Genomic DNA, 14,338 nt, shown 5'->3' with positions numbered 1-14,338 from the left:
AATAAATAAATAAAATCTTAAAAAAAAAAAGTGTAAGTTTCATTGGGGTAAGGACCAAGTTTGTCTTGCTTACCATGGGTTCCCCAGTGCCCACCACATAATAGGAACTCAATAGATACTTGTCGAATGAATGGCACACAGTTCCATGTTAACTGCAAGGCTTTTCCAGGCTCTGGGGACGCCTGGGTGGCTCAGTTGGTTGGACGACTGCCTTCGGCTCAGGTCATGGTCCCGGGGTCCCGGGATCGAGTCCCACATCGGGCTCCCAGGTCCATGGGGAGTCTGCTTCTCCCTCTGACCTTCTCCTCGCTCATGCTCTCTCTCACTGTCTCTCTCTCAAATAAATAAATAAAATAAAAATAAAAATCTTTAAAATTCCTTTCTAAAAAAAAAAAAAAAAAAAAAAAAAAAAAAGCTTTTCCAGGCTCTGTATTATTTCCACTATTTCCAAAGGTGGTGGTTCTCCCTCTCAACTAGATATTCAAAGCACATTGCATCATTGTGGTTGAATTCCATGGTATATCTGTAGACAAATCCTTTAAGAAACTTCACCTGCAAGTAAGACACAGTGTCTAATGGTTCTGTGATATAGCTTGGGGAGTTTGTCTTTCACAATTGTTTTTATGCATCATGAACCAAAATATATCACTGGAATCAAAATGAGAAAGTGACACCCCATTTTTCAGATCCAAAGGCCTGGAAATTGACCACTCTGCCTAATCTACTGTTAAGTGCCCTGAGCCTGCACAAGAGGAAAGTGGGTATAAGTGAAGATTTTAATCATAGAGCTGATGGGTTCAAAGTACCCCGAGCAGTTTTCTGAACTCCTTGAGCATCAGAGCATTCTCCCAAGGCACTTTGGAGATCATTTGGTCCAACATCTTCATTTTTTATATAGGTCAACTTGAATCCCAAAGAGTAAAGTGTCTATTTCCCATTAAAACATCCTATTAGTGATAGACCAGGTATCTTTAGTCAAAGACCTGTGTTTTTTCATCATGGTCTGCTATTTTTCTGCAATTCTTTCTTCCCCACCTGTGTTAAGCTAAGTATTCACCTTCCTCTAAAAATCAAAGTTGGGCAAAACCATTAAGCTGTCTTTTTTCAATTTTCTCTTCTAGAATCATGTCCTTTGCAGTCACTTCTTTCCATACACAGCTTATAGCAGATTTTCTCCCCCCCCACCCCCCATTATCTCTACTTTGGATTTATTCTTGAGCCAAAATAGCCTGTTTAACTTGTAATGATCATTTATATCTTGGCTTTCTGACAGCTTACAGCAAAATAACGGATGCAGGAAAATCAAGTGGTGGAAGGCGCGCTGAAAATCTGGACTTTCAAAGAATAAGAAAACACTCAGCTTCCATGACTTCTTGTTCATTTTTCTAATATTAATGCATTTAAATACATAAAATACAGTGCTCGTCTCAAGAAGCTGCTCATTTATAAAATTTCTGGCATCAGCCACCAAGACGAGTTTTTGAAAATGGAATGACTTGTGCTCTTCTTTTTAATCTCAATTTTCATATTCATCATATGAATGCTTATTTATAACTAGGTCTAGGTTGCAGGCTGAATGATTTGAAGACTAAAAAGTTTCTCCACTTCATATTATATTTCCATTTGCCTGTTAAACATTCTAGAGTCAGACACATAATCTTTTTCATGAGGACAGGTGTCCCAGGAGCATCCTATAAAATAAATACAGGACTAGCACACCTAAGATGCCAGGAATCATCAGTTGTTGAATGAGCAGTTTAGTTTACCAGGAAACCAGTTTTTACCTTGAAAACTTGAAAATAAAACTCTTTTCATAAATGGAAAGTAAGAGAGGTAAGTTTTGGTACACGGACATTTGGAACATAAATCATGTTTATAGTGAAGGAAGTGGGAAATCTGGGAGGAACACTGGTGGGGAGAGTGAGTGGTAAAAAGATACTAATAAGGTTAATTTAATAAGACCTACATTCTTCCTGATTTTGCATAGGGACAGACTAGATAGAAAAAAAAATAAAACCTCTGAATCTCTGAAATTTCCACTTCAATCATCTATTTTATTTTATCACCAAACACTTTATGAACACTTACTATGTACAGGCTTGGTGGGCAAGGCATGGGAAGAAGAGAGGCACAGTGTTTGATCTCTACCTTGTTAAATTCATAATATAGAGATGGAGGAAACACATAACTAGAGGCGGCAAAATAGGGCAGAATTAATCTGCAGTAGAGGAACATGTTTAAAGGAGGGCATGAAGAGGGAGGCATGATAAATGTCAACAGTGTAAACTCTGTTTTACAGGCATCTCTGTGTTACCTCTCAGGCTCTATTTTTAAGGTTAGGGAGAAGGATATCCTTCCTTTTGCGACAATGCAGACTGATAAGTTAATCTCCCTCAAATGATCTTCAGGATGGAGGACAAATAGGTATTTCTGTGTCAGTCCTGCTAGTACAGTTTCTCTCTTGAACATGAAAACCTTCTCAACTTACTTCGTTGTACTACTTCATCACTAATTTCCTTCGGTGGATACCACAAAGAAGCATTTGTGATCTCCATCTTTTCCTGTGTCCTCAAGTCATTGGTCTCTCCTTTGAGTTCAACCTGTTGGCAGGAAGGGAAACTATGGCTTTTCTGTATTAGCCCCAAAATGCAAATACTGGGCAAATAAAAATTCTAGCACAACTAAAGTTAAGACGGACTCCAGGATTCAGGTTTTTAACTGTTTCACTATACTCTCTTCCAAAGGAGCCTCAGAAATATCTGGTCCTAGAAGTCTTCAGCTGGATTTTTAATGAATGGCAACGTATTTTGAAGAAAGCCTACAAAACAAACCCTTCCATTAATTCTTACCTTAGAACCCACTGCTTTAGTTTTATTTTAGCATTTTGAGTCCTCAAATCATGCCAAGTGTCGAGGTTGAGCAGGCTTGAGAGGGAGTTTTTATCTTCTAAGATCCAATATTAGAGAACTCATCAGGATCAAAAGTTCTCTGGAAAAGGCTGTTTCTAAGAAAAAGTACTTGGAGGGCACTTATGATGAGTACTTGGTGTTATATGTAAGAGATGAATCATTAAATTCTACATCCACCATATGTGTTAACTTACTAGAATTTAAATAAAAACTTGAAATAAAAAAATAGAAGTAGTAATTGCTTATGCTGAGTTACAAAAATGTGGGGCAGCATACAAGCATTGTCTCTGTAGATTAATGCTTAGTGTTTCCTCTTGTTTTCTCTCTCTCATGTTATCTTTTGAGTTCTCATTTCATTTTATTTCATCCAAATATGTCTAAGAAATTGACATTGATTTTCTGAGCATTGGGCCAACAGTTTCTTGAGTGTGGTTTTCTATTCATAGGTAATTCCAGATATGACACTTGGAGATGAACACATTGGCTACTGTTCTATCCATTACTGGAAAATATATTTCAGTTCAGGAAGAGAGAACTTTAATTCTGGTGCCTCCGAGGATGGTAGGTGAGAAGGGCTGCCCCAAGAGTTGAGAGTATTGTTATGCTTTATAGAAGATGCGACATAAAAATAAATCTTGCTGTATTGCCATGGAAGAGTTTGTTTCTCATATTTGCTTTGGAATAGAACTCTGTTTTAGTTTGAACCCATTTCAGCCTTGATGCTTGAAATATTAATATTTTATCCTCAAATCTGCTTACAAATCACAAATCATACTGGTAAATATTCATGGATCATGCTCTTTTGCTTCCTAGGAAAGTATGAAGACGAGGAAAAAACCTTATGGGGTCAGGACTTGGGATGTGGTGGGAGATAAGATTGAATATCAGCAGAGTTAAGCTGGCAATAAATTTGAGTTTCCATTTGTGGAGCTTGGTTACAAAATAACTTCAAAGCACTTTCAGAGATGAATGATGCTGGGAAAAAGTGAAGCCAATCTCTCTGGCTTCAATCCAAGAACATGTAGGCTGAGATACTAGAGAATCAATAGCAGTGGTGTATCATATAACATCTTGCCTTGCACTTTGTAGAATGCTTTAGAATTTTCCAGTCACTTGCCCCCCTTTTTTGTTACCAGATCCTATGAGATGTATTATGAACCCCATTTCCAAGAGAAAGAAACTGATGTTATTTGATTTTAAAAGACTTGCTCGGGGCACCTGGGTGGCTCAGTCGTTAAGCGTCTGCCTTCGGCTCAGGTCATGGTCACAGGATTCTGGGATCGAGGCCCGCATCAGGCTCCCGGCTTGGTGGGAAGCCTGCTTCTTCCTCTCTCACTCCCCCTGCTTGTGTTCCCTCTCTCGCTGTGTCTCTCTGTCAAATAAATAAATACAATATTAAAAAAAAAAAAAAGACTTGCTCATGTTTATAATACTAATAACTCAAAATGATGAGACCTGGATCTCAGATCCATTGACAACATACTGGTCCAGGATTCATTTAGGTATCAAATAAGATACCTCTTCCTCTGACAGGCCCTTCTGTCCATCTAAATCTGGGTTAGGTAAACATCTCTGGGCTCCAAAAAGTATCTTGTTCAGCCTAGCTCCCATTGCATTGGCTTATCATGAACTATTTCCTTGACTTTATTTTCCACTGGAATATGAACTCCATGAGCAAAATGGCTTATTTACCATCGTAACATCAACACTTGGAGCCTGGCACACAGTAAACGTTCTTTAAGTGAACAGAATGCCAACACTTATTTTGTTGAAGCAAAGAGGACAGTAAGGCCTGACTTTTAGATTGACATATTCCAAATCTGGATAGAATGAGTGTCCCCCAATAAGATCAAGTTACTGGTGCTATCCTCTTAGAGATCTCATTGTAGATGCTCAAGGGAGGAGACTCAAAAATTCTTTTTAACACAGAGCATGGTTCTGCTTTGGGAATTGAGCCTGTTTCATTCTCGGCTGAAGGGCATTTATGTCCAGTTAGGAACTGGTAAAGGAATGAGAGATCACCAAAGTTCTCTGAGCACAGAACCTTTCCTGCTTTCACTTACCAATGTTCAAAACTCTGCAGAAGAGGGAGGTGTATATTTAACTCCCTAGAAAAGCTATATCTGGTCCCCAAACCAGCCATTCTCTGCCAGGCAGATAATTGTGATGATGAGGTTGGCAGAGGTGCCAGATGATGTCTTATCATCCCAGATGGAAAAGGAGTGAACTCTGAGTGAAGATAAACAATGAAAATATCCATTTAAAACCCATAACCTGTGTGATTCAAAATTAGAAATGGGACTTAGGGCCCCACTCCCCTTTGGAAGTTTGTAAATTCTACCCCATTTCTGTGAGATTCTCCAATATGACCAGCACAGCCAGAGTTGTCTAGAGTCCTAGGTGCAAGGCATAGTCCATCTGTTTGGTGTGAGGTTGGAGAATGAGTTTTGTGCATGGGACAGGTTCCAGTTGAATTTGAATTTTCTACAGATATTGAGGATGTGATTGTAAGTTCTAAATTCAATGAACCCTAAGAATTAGAGAGTCTCACAATGGGCCATCCCCACCCCAAGTTTTTCAGTTCATACACAACAGTGGTTGAGAAAGATATACTCTGCGATAAGGCTGGTAAATCTAGTTTAGCATAATTCCTGGTTTATAGTAGGTATTTTAATAACTATTTCTTTAATAATAGTAATAGCATATCTTTAGTACTTCTATACATCAGATGAAAGGCCAAGTAGTTTCCTTCTTTCCTTCCTTCCTTCCTACCTTCCTTCCTTCCTTCCTTCCTTCCATTTTTTATTCCTTCCCTCCCTTTCTTCTGCCCTTCCTTCCTCCATCCATCCTCCCTCCCTTCATCTCCTTCCCTCTCCCCCCTCCTTCCCTTCCTTCTTTCCCACAAATATTCACTGAGTTCCCTATACTGTCAGGTACTTTTCTAAGAACCTGGCTAGAGTAGTGAACAAGTACATTATGCACCTTAAATTATAGTTAGAGAGATAGTAATAATCAGGTAAACAAACAGCTTCAGATAATGACCCAGGAAGGAAGGAGTACTTATCTTTGAGTGTACAGGGAAAACTTCTGTGTGGGGGAAACATATTAACTGACATTTTTTTAATGGGGAAAGTTTTCCAGGTAGACGAGTATTCCAAGATAAATGTCCCATATGAACCAGAATTTTTTGTAAAGTAAAAAGAATTCAGCATCTGTGGAATAAGATGCATAATGGGAGAGAGTATTTCATGCATGAGGTTGAAGAGGAAAGCAGATGTCAGATCATACAGAGATGTTGTAGGCTATGGTGAATAGGGTTTCTGTGCATTATATTCTTTAATCATAATAACCTTGGGATGTAGGTGCTATTTGTAGCTCTATTTGCAGAAAAGAAAAGTGGGATTTACAGAGGTGAGATGGCATCAGGGACACATCACTGGTAAGTCACAGAATTCAGATTTTGAATATAGGCTGCCTGACTCCAGAACTCATTCCACTTTCTCAATGTAAATCCAGACATTATTAATAGCACCTTAGAATCGCATCCTTTTCACACATCCAACAATTTGTCTTTCCATGTTCCCTTTCCCAACATGGAACACCAGGTACTAGTACAGATATGGGAATTAGAGTCAAACAACTTTAGCTTAAAATCTCAGCTCTGCCTTGACTGGCAGTGTGACTTGGTAAGTTATCATTCCTTGGGGCTTCAGTTTTCTCATCTGTAACATGGCACTCATATTATTACTTTCTTCCCACATCCTAGGGTGTTATGAGAATAAAGTGATAATTTTTTCATGGTAAATGTAATTTGCTCATGAATTCTTTACAGACTAAACCAAACCAAACCAAACCACTACTACATAGCCCCATTTGCCACAAACAATCTCTCTTTCCTCTTTCCTCCCATAGAACGCTCAGTGTCACTATTACTGTCACCCAAACCTTCTGAGTCAGACTCTGGAGACGGAGTCAGGAAGGTACATTTTAACACACTCCCCTGATCTGCACACACCAGAGTTTAAGACCACTGAAATGGACCATGAACCAAGATTCAAGGGGATCTTTATAGATGTCTCTGTCAACCTTAGAAACTGAAATTATATTTGCAAATATACACAGTGTTGGGGTTAAGTGGTATTTTGGATCTTTACAATGCTATTTCAATGGTATTGCAGCCAGAGTTTGGAGAGCACATTAATCCTTCCCTGCTACTGCCCATCTTCCGTATTCTTGTGCCCTCACGACATTCCTGTCTAAATTTTATGCAAAGAATAATAGCCAAATTGTACTTAACATAACGCTCAGTACCCAATTATGCTAAAATCTAGTCTGATTCGCCTGTTTACATTCAACTCCTAAAATTTAATTCAAATGTTGACATCTCAGTTTGAATCTTCAACAGACATTTCAAAATGTAATATATACAAAGCCAAACTCATTGTTGTTCCTCTAAATATGCTCCTTCAGTAACATTTCTCATTTGGGAAAAAAAGCTTATCCATCCTTCCAACAGCTCACACTTGGAGAGATCCGTTGCTCCTCTATTTTCCTCATGGCTGATAGCAACAAATAATGTTGATTTTATCTTTTCCAAATGTAGCCAGCATGTGAATTCCCAACACTGCTGCTACCACTCTGAACTGAAACATCATCATCTTTTGCGTGAGATTTTGCAAGCGCCACCTACCTGGTTCTCCTGTTCCTGCCCTTATAATTCCAAAACTGTTCTCAACAGAGCAGCCAGAAAAACCTGAATCAAGTTAAGTTACAGTCTTGCCTCACTATCTAGAAGTAGAGTTCCTATAAAACCTTTTCTAAGGCAAGAGAGCGTAAAGCAAAGACTATATCCCACTTTCTAAATGTTCACACTAGGGGACTTTGCTTTTAAGAAAGGCCTGCATTCATTCATTATCAGCTTTTCTAATGAAAGCAAAAATTCTCTTTGGATTTCTTTGTAACTAAAAAATCAGGTACTAAGGTAGATCATTCCTAATAGATACTTGATGTAACTCAAACTTTTGAAAAGCAGGGATACCTGCATTTGTGGTATGTCCTAACCCTCAAAACCCATGAATGTTACTATATGTGGCAAAAAGAGATGTTGCAGATATGAGTACATTAATGATTTTGAGCTGAGAAGATAATGTTGGATTTTGGTGGTGTGCTGATGTAACTATAACCATTTTTATAAGAGGGAACTGGAATAATCAGGGTCAGGGGAAAAGGTGATATAACAATGCAAACAGAAACTGGAGCCACGTACACTGAAAATGAAGGCAGGGGCCACAAGCAAAGGCATACAGGGATCACTAACTGAAAAAAAAAAAAAATAGGTAACAGATTTTCTTCTCACAACCTCCAGAAGGAACCATCCCTGCCAATAGTGTGACCTCAGTCTAGTAAAACTGATTTTGGAATTCTGACTTCCAGAACTATAAAAGAATAAATTTGTTGTTTAAAGCTGTTAAATTTGTAGTAATTTGTAATAGCAGTAATAGGAATCTAACACAGCTTTTCATCGTTCCCCCTAATCTTGAGTAAAATCCAAAGTCATCATAATGACTGTAAGTACCTAAGCAATCTGCTCCCCACCATCCACATCATAACACGGACCTCTTCTCCTATCACCCTGCCCTTAGGTCACTCTGTTCTAGCCACATGGCTAGAATTATTAATCCTTATTAATAATTATTATTAATCCTCAGACACCCAGTCATGCCCCCTGCTTTTTGCCCTTGTTCCTTTCCATATCTGTAGTGCTTTTCTCCCAAAATAGTCACAGGATTGGATTTTTGCTTCCTTGAGTGTTGTTCAATTGTCATCTTCTCATTGAGGACTTTCCTGACCTCTCTATTTGAAATCAGAACAGCTCTTTTCACCCCTATATTCCCTGTCCCACTTGTGTGCTTTAAGTTTTTCCGAAGCACTTACCATCTGAATAACTCTACATTTTACTTAGTAAAAGAATATAAGATCTATTTTCTGTGCTTTGTACAAGGCTAATGCCTACCACTCACCATGATGCTTGCACATAGTAGGTGCTCAAAATATTTTTGTTAATTGGAAGGAGCTGAAGTGAATAAAGTTCTAACCCAGCACAATGTCCAGTATGATTTGGCATGCAGCCAGAGAGTAATGGTTAGGTTCCAAGGAGAAACCTGACTCAGCTAAATGTAAGTTTTATGAAGTTCAAGAAAAGGGGAGGCAGCTGACATGTCCTGGCAAACAAAGTTCTCATCTGACTTACTAACCAAGCTGTGTGTAGTGGAAGGCATAGAAAGAGGAGCATAACATGGGTTAAGGTCTCTAATCCATTAATATTCATGGCACAATTATTTCTTTATTTCTGGTCAATTATGTTAGCAATTCCCCCTTCTCTTGAAAAGAGACCTGGAAAGGGAGGGCATAGAGATGGGAATTAAATTTTCTTTTCCCTGTATTGGGTTATTTTTAAGCCCTTCAGAAATTCTCAAGGAAATGATTTAATGAGAAACCCACAAATTTCCAGATTTTCAATGACAAAGATGATCCATGAGCAAAGTTTGGCTTCCTTTTCAGCATAAGGATGTATTCTATGCAAATTAAAAGCTCCTCAGTGGTCACCCATTAGTAATGGTGTAATATACTACATTACACACACACACATCACACTGTAAGGGAAATTGATGCCTTTGGGACCTAAACCATGGATAGGATCCAAAGCTGGTTAGAGCAGCTGCAGGGATGGCAGATAGTTGGGCTTATCTGTCAGTTCTCAAATAGTTGCCTGAAGCTCTCAGGCCTCATCTAGAAGCAGTAGGAGAAAATGTATGCTGAATTAGTGATGCTGGCTGTGAGCATAGGAAAGCCACACATGTCACAAACTTGTTTGCTTTGAGTTAGAGAAAACATTTGGGAGATTAGGATTCGAAAAGCAAACTAACAGGAACCACTGTGTATTTTACATCCCACTCTCTTCCATGGATTGCTACTCCTGCCTAATATCCTGTTAGTACAGAGAAAGCAAGTCAGAATGAAGTTAACAGATCTGTTTGAACCTTCACAGTAAATGAATGAAAGAGTGAAGTCCCAAGGTTTACAGCAACTCTGGTTATCATTAGTGACTGCATGTGACATATTGAAGGATGGGCACTTACGAACAGTACTTTGTGCGGAGCTTCCATGGATGAACAAAAACCTATTTTCCTCATGCTGATCTATCATTTCTCACCACTTGTGCTATTTATCAGAAAATTGGCTCACCAATCACCAAATATGTGATGGTTATTGATAAGACAAGAAGACAAAACTGGAAGGAAAAAGGAAATCAGGCAGCCAGAAAAGCACCCTGCCACTAATCTTCTTCATTATTGTGGTGGATTACCCAATCCTTTCTGTTCTTGAAGTTGGCTTTGAGTCAGCCTCCTTTGGAGACCTGCTGAGTGTGTTACAAATATGGGTTTGACATGTAACAGATGAGGATTTTTCAAAACACATGTTCAGTGAGGAGGGAGGTCATAGCTTAAATGAGATCAACACAGGTTCTTGGCCTGGCTTAGATGGGAGGACCTAGTATGTAAAATTCTCTGGAGGGTCGTGCAAATACACCTGGGAACAACCTTATATCTTCTTATTGACCTCCAGATCTTGAGTCCTTTGTCATGGGGGCCTTTCCTCAGGTTCTCCTGTGATCTATCGGGGTTTTGGGCTCTTCTGGCAATTCTCAAGTATGTTTCTATCATCCTCCCTCATCATTTCTCCACCCTGAGATTATCTTGTGGATAATCCTGGCAGCTGGTCTCATGCAATGCTGCTCTGGGTAGTCGCAGAGCTTCTGGTGGTAGAATCTTTCCCTGCAGCTTTTATTCCTGATGGTGGAGAGAGTGTATGCCAGGTGACCAGGCAGAACAGATGGCCTCACTTTTTGTCTGGTTCCTATTTAAAATCAGGTTCTTCTCTTCTTATGTCATGTTTTTCAAAAGCTACTCCCTCTAAGCAATATTTACTTATATTAATATTCCTAGACTCAGATTTAGCCTGGAAGAAAATTTAGATGTTATAAGAATTTTTAAATATATTTATTTATAAATTAAAAATGAATGTGGTGAAGTAAATTCTAAAAACACACAGAAAGGCATGAAATAGAAGATAAAAGTCTCTTCTCTCTTCTTCTCTTAAAGGACACTGATAAATTTTCTTACATATCTCTCCAGAAATGCATTTCTAATTATATCTGTATCTTTCTATCTTTCTTCTAATTCTAAGAATTAGGATAACTCTATGCATACTTGTCTACAATCAGCCTTTTATTTTTAATAATAATTTTTTACTGTGGAAAAACTTTTTATATTGACGAAATCACAAAAGCTGATTTTTGCTTTTATTTCCCTTGCCTTAGGAAACATTTAGAAAGAAGTTACTATGGCCAATGTCAAAGAGGTTGCTGCCTGTGTTCTTCTCTAGGATTTTGATGGTTTTAAGTCTCATATTTAGCTCTTTAATACATTTTGAATTTATGTTTGTGTTTAGTGTAATTAAGTGGCCCAGTTTCATTCTTCTGCATGTTGCTGTCCAGTTTCCCCAACACCATTTGTTGAAGAGCCTTTTCCCATTGGATATTCTTTCCTGCTTTTGAAGATTAATTGACCAGATACTGTGGGCTCATTTCTGGGTTTTCTATTCTGTCCTATTGATCTATGCATCTATTTTTATGTTAGTATCATACTGTTTTGATCACTATAGCTTTGTAATATAACTTGAAGTCTGAACTTTTGATGTCTCCATCTGCTTTTCTTTTTCAAGGTTGTTTTGGCTATTTGGAGTCTTTTGTGGTTTCATACAAATTTTAGCACTGGGTGTTATATGCAACTAATAAATCATTTGAACACTGCATCAAAAATTAATGAGGTATCATATGTTGGCTAATTAAACATAATAAAAAATTTAGGATTGTTTGTTCTTGCTCTGTGAAAAATGCTGGTGGTATTTTGACAGGGATTGCATTAAATGTGTCGATTTCTTTGGTGGTAGAGACATTTTAACAATATTTGTTCTTCCGGTCATGAACATGGAATGTTTTTCCGTTTCTCTGTGTTATCATCAATTTCTTTCATCAGTGTTTTATGGTTATCAGAGTATAGGTCTTTCACCTCTTTGGTTAGGTTTTTCCTAGGTAGCTTATTATTATTTTTGGTGTAATGGTAAGTGGGATTGATTCCTCAATTTTTCTTTCTGCTGGTGCATTATTGGTGTAGCTTCTGTGCAAACAATAAACAAAACTAGAAGGCAAACTATGGAATTGAAGAAAATATTTGCAAATGGCATATCTGATAAAAAGTTAGTCAAAATATATAAAGAACTTAGAAAACTGAAAAACCCATAAAATGAATAACCCAATTAAAAAGAGGCAGAAGACAGATACCGACATTTCTCCAAAGAAGACATACAGATGGCCAAGAGACACAAGCAAAGATGCCCAACATCACTCATCATCTGGGAAATACAAATCAAAACTATAATCAGATATCATCTTGTACATGTCAGAATGACTAAAATCAACAACACAAGAAACAACAGGTATTGGCAAAGATGTAGAGAAAGGGGAACCCTCTTGCACTGTTGGTGGGAATGCAGATTGGTGCAGTCACTCTGGAAAACAGTACGGTAGTTCCTCAAAAAGTTAAAATAGATCATAACCCTATGATCCAGTGACCACACTACTAGGTATTTACCCAAGGAATACAAAAATACTAACTCAAAGGGAAACATGAATTACTTATGTTTATAGCAGCATTATCTACAATAGCCAAATTATGGGAACAGCACAAGTTTCCAGCAATTGATGAATGGATAAAAAATTAAATACTACTCAGACATAAAAAGGAATGAAAACTTGTCATTTACAATTACATAAATGGAACTAGAGAATATTATGCGAAGAGAAATAAGTTAGAGAAAGACAAGTACCATATGATTTCACTCATATGTAGAATTTGAGAAACAAAACAAATGAGCAAAAAGAAGATAAAAAGAGAGAGAGGCAAATCAAGAAACAGACTTTTAACTATAGAGAACAAATTGATAGATATCAGAAGGAAAGTAGGTGGGAGGATGGGTTAAATAGGTGATGGGGATTAAGGAGTACACTTGCTGTGATGAGCACTGGGGATTGTATGTAAGTGCAGAATCACTATATTTTACACCTGAAACTAATATTACATTGTGTGTTAACTAACTAGAATTTAAATAAAAACTTAAGAAAGAAAACCAACACAGGGAATCCACAACATGTACACTTATATACCATTTTGAGTGCATTAATATAATACTTTTATATCATTAAATACTCTTAAAAATTAAAATTAAAATTAAAAAATAATTTATATTGGAGATGATGTCATATAAGCAATATAATCTTATTCTCTTTTCATTAGCGACATGGTAGTCCATCACATAGAAGTACCAAAATTTAACTCGTTAGGCTCTTAGAGGTGGACATCTGTGTTATTTGTAGTAACTATCATTAGGGTTTTGCTATTACAAACGTTTGCTACTACAAACATATGGGAATGGAGGTGTAAGGACCTTTGTCCTTGGCCCAATTTTGCACATATCTAATAGTCTTTAAAAGGCTTTGCTGTCCTAAAATTCTTTAGCATCTTACCCTGTTTTATTTCCTTCACAGCATACAGCGTTTTCTTTCTTTCTTGAACATTTTTTAAAATTTAAATTCAATTAGCCAACACATAGTACATCACTAATTTCAGATGTAGTGTTCAACAATTCATCAGTTGTGTATAACCCCCAGTGCTCATCACATCATGTGCCCTCCTTAATGCCTATCACCTGGTTACTCCATCCTCCCCCACCACCCCTTCCCTTTAGCAACCCTCCATTAGGAGGGTTAGGAGTTAGGAGTCTTTCATGGCATTCAGTGTTTTCTAAGCTAACCCATTTGTTTCTATTTAGTTTCTCTCTCCCAAAATTAGAATATTAAGGTGCCATAAGAAGAGGTGGTATTATCTTATTCATTTCTGTATTACTACTACCCAAAACAGTGCATGTGACACAGTGGGTGCTCAATAAATGTCTGTTCCATTAAAAACAAAATTAACCACAACATCTCTCATAGAATGAATTTGACTGTGTATAACCAAAAACTTACAAAGCAAACTGGCTTAAACAAAAAGGAAATGGATTATCTCACAAAACTGGAAGCCTAGAAATATGATGTTCTAAGCATTTATTTATTTTTTTCCCTAGGCATTTTTGATTAGTGCCTTAATATAGTCACTGAGGACTTCCCATCTTTTTATTCTGTCATTTTCAGCATGATCTTTATTTTATGCATAGTTATGTGATCAAAGATGGCTGTAGGATTTGTGGGCCCCATCTCCAGATGTGATAATGCCTGGAGGAAGAAAGTAGACTATCCCTCTCTGTATTTC

Source organism: Enhydra lutris, unplaced genomic scaffold, assembly GCF_002288905.1.
Source record: "Enhydra lutris kenyoni isolate GAN:26980312 unplaced genomic scaffold, ASM228890v2 scaffoldscaffold5, whole genome shotgun sequence".
Lineage (NCBI taxonomy): Eukaryota > Metazoa > Chordata > Mammalia > Carnivora > Mustelidae > Enhydra > Enhydra lutris.
The sequence above is the reverse complement of the archived record's forward strand: the minus strand, read 5'-3'. Positions refer to the sequence as shown.